This window comes from Arachis hypogaea, chromosome 18, assembly GCF_003086295.3.
Source record: "Arachis hypogaea cultivar Tifrunner chromosome 18, arahy.Tifrunner.gnm2.J5K5, whole genome shotgun sequence".
Taxonomy (NCBI): Eukaryota; Viridiplantae; Streptophyta; class Magnoliopsida; order Fabales; family Fabaceae; genus Arachis; species Arachis hypogaea.
The window spans coordinates 65,309,378-65,317,491 of NC_092053.1; the positions used below are offsets into that span (position 1 = coordinate 65,309,378).

Consider the following 8,114-nt stretch of genomic DNA (forward strand, 5'->3'; position numbering starts at 1 on the left):
TCGAGATTTGATGGCCCAAACAGGCATTCCAAGTCAGCTCAAGAATTCTGGCGTTTAACTCCAGAACTGGCACAAAAGCTGGAGTTAAACGCCCAAACTGGCACAAAAGCTGGCGTTTAACTCCAAGAAAAGTCTCTACACATGAAAGCTTCAATGCTCAACCCAAGCACACACCAAGTGGGTCCCAGAAGTGGATTTTTACACTAAACACCCTAGCTTACTCATTTTCTGTAACCCTAGGTCACCAGTTTACTATAAAAACTACTTTTAGTGATTCATCTTGTTCCTCATGACACTTTACACATTTCATATTGTATTCTCTATGGCATGAGTCTCTAAACCCTATTGTTGGGGGTGAGGAGCTCTGCTGTTCTTCATAAATTAATGCAATTACTACTGTTTTCCATTCTATCACGCTTGTTTCTATTCTAAGATATTCATTCGCACTTCAACCTGATGAATGTGATGATCCGTGACACTCATCATCATTCTCACCTATGAACGCGTGCCTGACAACCACCTCCGTTCTACCTTAGATTGAATGCATATCTCTTAGCCTCATGATTCAGATCAAAGTCTTCGTGGTATAAGCTAGAATTATTGGCGGCCATTCCTGAGATCCGGAACATCTAAACCTTGTCTGTGGTATTCTGAGTAGGATCTGGAAAGGGATGACTGTGACGAGCTTCAAACTCGCGAGTGTTGGACGTAGTGATAGACGCAAAAGGATCAACGGATCCTATTCCGACATGATTGAGAACCGACAGATGATTAGCCGTGCGGTGACAGTACATTTGGAACATTTTCACTGAGAGGACGGGAAGTAGCCATTGACAACGGTGATGCCCAACATAAAGCTTGCCATGGAAGGAGCCTTGCGTGCATGAAGAAGAAGATAGTAAGAAAGTAGAGATTCAGAAGACAAAGCATCTCCAAAGCCTCAACCTGTTCTTCATTACTGCATAACAAGTATTTATTTCATGTTCTTTTACTTTTAACAACTAAATCTGAGAATTATTGATATCCTAACTAAGAGTTACAAGATAACCATAGCTTGCTTCAAGCCGACAATCTCCGTGGGATCGACCCTTACTCACGTAAGGTTTTACTTGGACGACCCAGTGCACTTGCTGGTTAGTTGTGCGGAGTTGCAAAAGTGTGATTGTAATTTCGTGCACCAAGTTTTTGGCGCCGTTGCCAGGGATTGTTCGAGTTTGGAGAACTGACGGTTTATCTTGTTGCTTAGATTAGGAATATTTTATTTTTGTTGGTTTAGAGTCTTTTATTTGAGTTTAGTTTCATATTTTAAGTTTGGTGTCAATTGCATGCTTTTATTTTCTTTTAATTTTTTGAAATTGCATGTCCTTAGTTCTTTCTTGATTTAAAAAAATTCTAAGTTTGGTGTCTTCTTTGTGTTTTCCTTTAATTTTTCGAAAATTTCTGTTTGATTTTCTAAAAATTTTAAGTTTGGTGTGTTTTTGTGCTTTTATTTACTTAAAAATTTTTCAAAAATTTATTCTTGGTGTTCATCTTGATCTTCAAAGTGTTCTTGATGTTCATCTTGACATTCAAAGTTTTCTTGTTTGTTCTCTTTGTTTTGATCTAAAATTTCTAAGTTTAGTGTCGTTTTGTTGTTTTTCTCTTTCCTCATTAAAATTTAAAAATAAAAAAATATCTTTTTCTTATTTTACTCATAATTTTCGAAATTTAACATTAAAATAGTCAAAGATTTTCAAAATCATATCTCTTCTTTTTAATCAAGTCAAAATTCTAATTTCAAAAATTGATCTTTTCAAATCTTTTTCAAAAAAAAAAAATCAAATCTTTTTAATTTCAAAAAATCAAATCTTCATATCTTTTAATCACAGATTCAATTGTTGAGACTTTTTGGTCCTGGGAAGTTTGAGGAGGTTGTGAGTTTTCATGTTCTCTTATCATCTCAAGTGTAGTTTCAGGTTCAAATATTTCCACCACCTCTTCCTTACATTCAACAATTGGTCTACCAGCACTTCCATATTTTTGAGGGAGTTCTCTTTTTCATTCCAGAATTTCTTTGTCTCCTCCTCATATCTTTTGAACATGGACTCAAGCTTTGAGAGCCTTTGGTTCATGGAAGTTTGTGTGGGTGGTAAGTTTTGAAAGGGAGTTTCTGTTGAAGCATGGTCAAGTGATGATAACTTTGGATGAATATCATATGGAGCATTAGAATTCCCTTCCCAGCCACCATTAGAATAATGACTTGCATCACTTTGTGGTGGAGGGAAATATCCCATATGATTCTCTTGCTCATCTTGTGTCTCTGAAGCAAATCTCCATGGATTGGAGTGCTCAGAATTTGTATTTTCTTGGTGATATTCCCAGCCACCATTAGAGATTGGTGATTGTGGGTAATATCCCATAAAATTTGTTTGATCATAAGATGAGTTGAACTCCATTTGAATTTTGTAAAACACAACACAAATGAAATTTGAAATTCATCTCACAGAGAAGAATTTCTTAATGAGGCAATAACTCAAACACCTTGGTTTCAATCTAAAACAAAAAACAAAAACAAAGAAAATGCTTGATCTAGACTTATCACCCACTTAATCATTGTTGATCTAAATCAATCTCCGGCAACGGCGCCAAAAACTTGATGGGTGGAAATCAAAATTCCACACCAAAACTCACCGGCAACTGTACCGGGTCGCATCAAGTAGTAAAATTCACTTAGAGTGAGGTCGATCCCACAGGGATTGATGGATCAAGAAACTTTATCGGGTGATTAGTTTAGTCAAGCTAACATTGGTTAATTGGATGAAATTAAACTAACAGAAAGGAAATGACAAGGAATTTAAAGTGCAGAAAGTAAATTGACTGAAACTTAAATAACAAGGTATGTAAATTATAGTAAATTTAAATCAGGAGAATGTAGATTGGACAAAAGCTTAAAGAGCAAGAAAAGTAAATTGATAGAATCTTAAATGACAAGAAATGTAAATTGCATCAAATGTAAAAGGGACTGGGTGCTGGAAATTAAAGAAAGCAATAGATCAGTAACTTAGAGCAAGTGCAGAAAATGTAAATTTGCAGGAAATGTAAATCAATCTCATAGCAAACATCAAATGCAAAATGCAGAGGAACAAGAAGATTTAAATTTCATGAAAGTAAATTGGAAGCAATGGGAATAGAAAGCTATGAGAACAGAAGATTAAAATCAAGCTCAATGTAAATTGATTTATGAAATTTCAGAAAGGGAAACTTGCAGAGGAAGGAAAAATGAAATAGAAAGAAAGGAAAACCCAGATCTGATTTTTAATTCTCAAATTCAAAAAGGAAACTTTAACAAAGAGCTTTCTACCCTACTCCTAATGCTCTCAGGCAGAGCCAGCCTCTCTAAGAAAATGAAATTGATGCCTTTATATAGGCTTTTCAAAATGAAAATGAAATTCCTAATCTAGCTTGTTCTTGTACTTTTGAGTGATGATATGGGCTTTGCTTGCTTTAGATTTGAATGATAGTGGATCTGGATGTAATTAGTGACTTGGGTCTGTGAGGAATTGGATTGAAGCTTGGGTCAGGAGGCATTTTTAAAAATGGGTTGGGGCATGCTTCCAGTGGAGCGCTCAGCTAAGTTAGTGAACTAAGCGCTACACATGCTCCTCGTCATGCTTCCTGATGAGCGGATAATTTATACGCTTTTTGACATTGTTTTTAGTATGTTTTTAGTAGAATCTAGTTACTTTTAGGGATGTTTTTAATAGATTTTATGTTAAATTCACATTTCTGGACTTTACTATGAGTTTGTGTGTTTTTCTGTGATTTCAGGTATTTTCTGGCTGAAATTGAGGGACTTGATCAGAAATCAGATTCAGAGGTTGAAGAAGGACTGCTGATGCTGTTGGATTCTGACCTCCCTGCACTCAAAGTGGATTTTCTGGAGCTACAGAACTCGAAATGGCGCGCTTCCAATTGCGTTGGAAAGTAGACATCCAGGGCTTTCCAGCAATATATAATAGTCCATACTTTGGTCAAGAATAAACGACGTAAACTGGCGTTCAACGCCAGCTTTCTACCCAAATCTGGCGTCCAGCGCCAGAAAAGGAGCCAAAACCAGAGTTGAACGCCCAAACTGGCACAAAAGCTGGCGTTCAACTCCAAGGAAGACCTCTGCACGTGCAACACTTAAAGCCCAGCCCAAGCACACACCAAGTGGGCCCCGGAAGTGGATTTATGCATCAATTACTTACTTCTGTAAACCCTAGTGACTAGTTTATTATAAATAGGACCTCTTACTATTGTATTTGACATCTTTGGATTACCTTATGATCCTTTGATCACGTTTTAGGGGGTTGGCCATCTCGGCCATGCCTGGACCTTCACTTATGTATTTTCAACGGTAGAGTTTCTACACTCCATAGATTAAGGTGTGGAGCTCTGCTGTTCCTCAAAGATTAATGCAAGTACTACTGTTTTCTATTCAATTCTTCTTATTTCGCTTCTAAGATATCCATTCGCACCCAAGAACGTGATGAAGGTGATGATTATGTGTGACGCTCATCATCCTTCCCCCTTATGAACGCGTGCCTGACAAACACTTCTGTTCTACATGAATTAAGCTAGAATGAGTATCTCTTAGATCTCCTAACCAGAATCTTCGTGGCGTAAGCTAGAATGATGGCGGCATTCAAGAGAATCCGGAAGGTCTAAACCTTGTCTGTGGTATTCTGAGTAGGATTCAATGATTGAATGACTGTGACGAGCTTCAAACTCGCGATTGTTGGGCGTTAGTGACAGACGCAAAAGGAAGGTGAATCCTATTCCAGCATGATCGAGAACCGACAGATGAATAGCCGTGCCGTGACAGGGTGCGTGAGCATATGATTCACTGAGAGGAGGGGATGTAGCCACTGACAACGGTGATGCCCTTGCATACAGCCAGCCATGGAAAGAAGTAAGACTGATTGGATGAAGATAGCAGGAAAGCAGAGGTTCAGAGGAACGAAAAGCATTTCCATTCGCTTATCTGAAATCTCTGCCAATGAATCTACATAAGTATCTCTATCCCTTTTATTGTTTATTTGAATCTAATAAAATATCATGTTTAAATCCGCCTAACTGAGATTTGCAAGGTGACCATAGCTTGCTTCAAGCCAACAATCTCTGTGGGATCGACCCTTACTCACGTAAGGTTTATTACTTGGACGACCCAGTACACTTGCTGGTTAGTTGAACGGAGTTGTGTCCACACATAGTAAAGAGCCATAATAATGATTCCATACAATAACAAAGAGTACTACATTGATGTGATCACAATTTCGTCCACCAAGTTTTTGGCGCCGTTGCCGGGGATTGTTTGAGTTTGGACAACTGACGGTTCATCTTGTTGCTCAGATTAGGTAATTTTCTCTTTGTTTTCTTTTTAAAAATTTTTCAAAAATTATTTCAAAAATCTCTCATCTGTTTTCGAAAAAAAAAATAATAAAAATGTTTTCAAAAATTTTATTCAAGATTTTTAAGAATGAATTCTAGTGTTTCATGATGATTTGTTGAATCCTGGCTGGCTGTAAGCCATGTCCAATCTTTTGGACTGGGATTTCAACTTATCATCACAAGAGATTCTCACACACTTAGTTGTTCTATACATGAAAAAACTTACATGCTAAAGCTTGGCTGGCTATTAAGCCATGCCTGACCCTTTGATTGGAGCTTTAGAGCATAAGATTCCTGGAATTCATATTAAAAATTTTGAATCCTTATTTTTCTCTTTTCTAAATAATTTTCGAAAAATATAAAAAAAAAATCCAAAAAAATTAGAAAATCATAAAAATCAAAAATATTTTTCTGTTTCTTGTTTGAGTCTTGAGTCATGTTATAAGTTTGGTGTCATTTGCATGTGCATCTTGCATTTTTTTCGAAAAAAATCATGCATTCATAGTGGTCTTCATGATCTTCAAGTTGTTCTTGGTAAGTCTTCTTGTTTGATCTTGATGATTTTTTGTTTTGTGTCTTTTCATGTTTATCATATGCATTCTTGAATTCTTAGTGCGTAAGCATTAAAGAATTCTAAGTTTGGTGTCTTGCATGTTTTCTTTGCATGAAAATTTTTTCAAAATTGTGTCTATGATGTTCATCTTGACATTCAAAGTGTTCTTGGTGTTCATCTTGACATTCATAGCATTCTTGCATGCATCACATGTTTTGATTTAAAAATTTCATGCATTGCATCTTTTTAGTGTTTTTCTCTTGCATCATAAAAATTTCAAAAATCAAAAAAAATATCTTTCCCTTTTTCTCTCATTAAATTCGAAAATTTGGATTGACTTTTTCAAAAATTTTTAAAAATCAAAGTTGTTGCCAATGAGTCAAATCAAATTTTCAATTTGAAAATCTTATCTTTTTCAAAATCTTTTTCAAAAATCAAATCTTTTTCAAAATTTTTAGCTATTTTCGAAAATTTCAAAAATATTTTTCAAAAATCTTTTTCTTATTTTTATATAAAATTTTTGAAAATAACTAATCAATTAATGTTTTGATTCAAAAATTTGAAGTTTGTTACTTGCTTGTTAAGAAAGATTCAAACTTTAAATTCTAAAATCATATCTTGTGATTTCTTATGAACCAAGTCATTAATTGAGATTTTAAAAAAAAAATAAAATCTTTTTCAAAACTAATTTCAATCATATCTTTTCAAAAATATCTTCTTATCTTATCTTTTTCAAAAATATCTTCTCAAAATATCTTTTCTAACTTCCTAACTTCTTATCTTTTCAAAATTTGTTTCAACTAACTAACTAACTTATTGTTTGTTTCTTAACTTTTTCAAAACCACCTAACTAACTCTCTCTCTCTAATTTTCGAAAATATCTCCCTCTTTTTCAAAAATTTCTTTTTAATTAACTAATTATTTGTATTTTTTTATTTTTGATTTCAAAAATTTTCGAAAAAAAATACTAAACAATTTTCAAAAACTATTTTCAAAAATCACTAACTCTTTTTCAAAATAATTTTCGAAAATTATTCCTCCCCCATCTCATTCTATTTATTCATTCATATCCTAACATCTCATCTCACATTCCAATCCTCACAGTTGTGTTTCTTCCTTTACATCACATCCTTTATCTCCCCCTCTTCTTCTACTTACAAAGGGATCCCTATACTGTGGTATAAAGGATCTCTATTATTATTATCATTTTTCTGGCCATTCTTCCTTGTCATATGAGCAGAAGCAAGGATAAGAACATTCTTGTGGAAGCAGATCCAGAACCTGAAAGGACTCTGAAGAGAAAATTAAGAGAAGCTAAAATACAACAATCCAGAGATAACCTTTCAGAAATTTTCGAACAGGCAGAGGAGATGGCAGCCGAAAATAATAATAATATAAGGAAGATGCTTGGTGACTTTACTGCACCTAATTCCAATTTACATGGAAGAAGCATCTCCATTCCTGCCATCGGAACAAACAACTTTGAGCTGAAACCTCAGTTAGTTTCTCTGATGCAGCAGAACTGCAAGTTTCATGGACTTCCATCTGAAGATCCTTTTCAGTTCTTAACTGAATTCTTGCAGATATGTGATACTGTTAAGACTAATGGAGTAGATCCTGAAGTCTACAGGCTCATGCTTTTCCCTTTTGCTGTAAGAGACAGAGCTAGATTATGGTTGGATTCTCAACCTAAAGACAGCCTGAACTCTTGGGATAAGCTGGTCACGGCTTTCTTAGCCAAGTACTTTCCTCCTCAAAAGCTGAGCAAGCTTAGAGCTGATGTTCAAACCTTCAGACAAAAAGAAGGTGAATCTCTCTATGAAGCTTGGGAAAGATACAAACAGTTGACCAAAAAATGTCCTTCTGACATGCTTTCAGAATGGACCATCCTGGATATATTCTATGATGGTTTATCTGAGCTATCAAAGATGTCACTGGACACTTCTGCAGGTGGATCCATTCACCTAAAGAAAACGCCTGCAGAAGCTCAAGAACTCATTGACATGGTTGCTAATAACCAGTTCATGTACACTTCTGAAAGGAATCCTGTGAGTAATGGGACGCCTATGAAGAAGGGAGTTCTTGAGGTTGATACTCTGAATGCCATATTGGCTCAGAACAAAATATTGACTCAGCAAGTCAATATGAT

General features: G+C 35.4%; 1 non-coding gene across 1 annotated transcript; it reads right to left on the reverse strand.

The window, feature by feature from the left end:
* Positions 1 to 7,731: 7,731 nt before the first annotated feature.
* LOC112774253 (small nucleolar RNA R71) lies at positions 7,732 to 7,839 on the reverse strand. The gene has a single exon (XR_003188749.1). It is a non-coding gene; the product is annotated as a small nucleolar RNA R71 (small nucleolar RNA).
* Between the last annotated feature and the right edge of the window lie 275 nt (positions 7,840 to 8,114).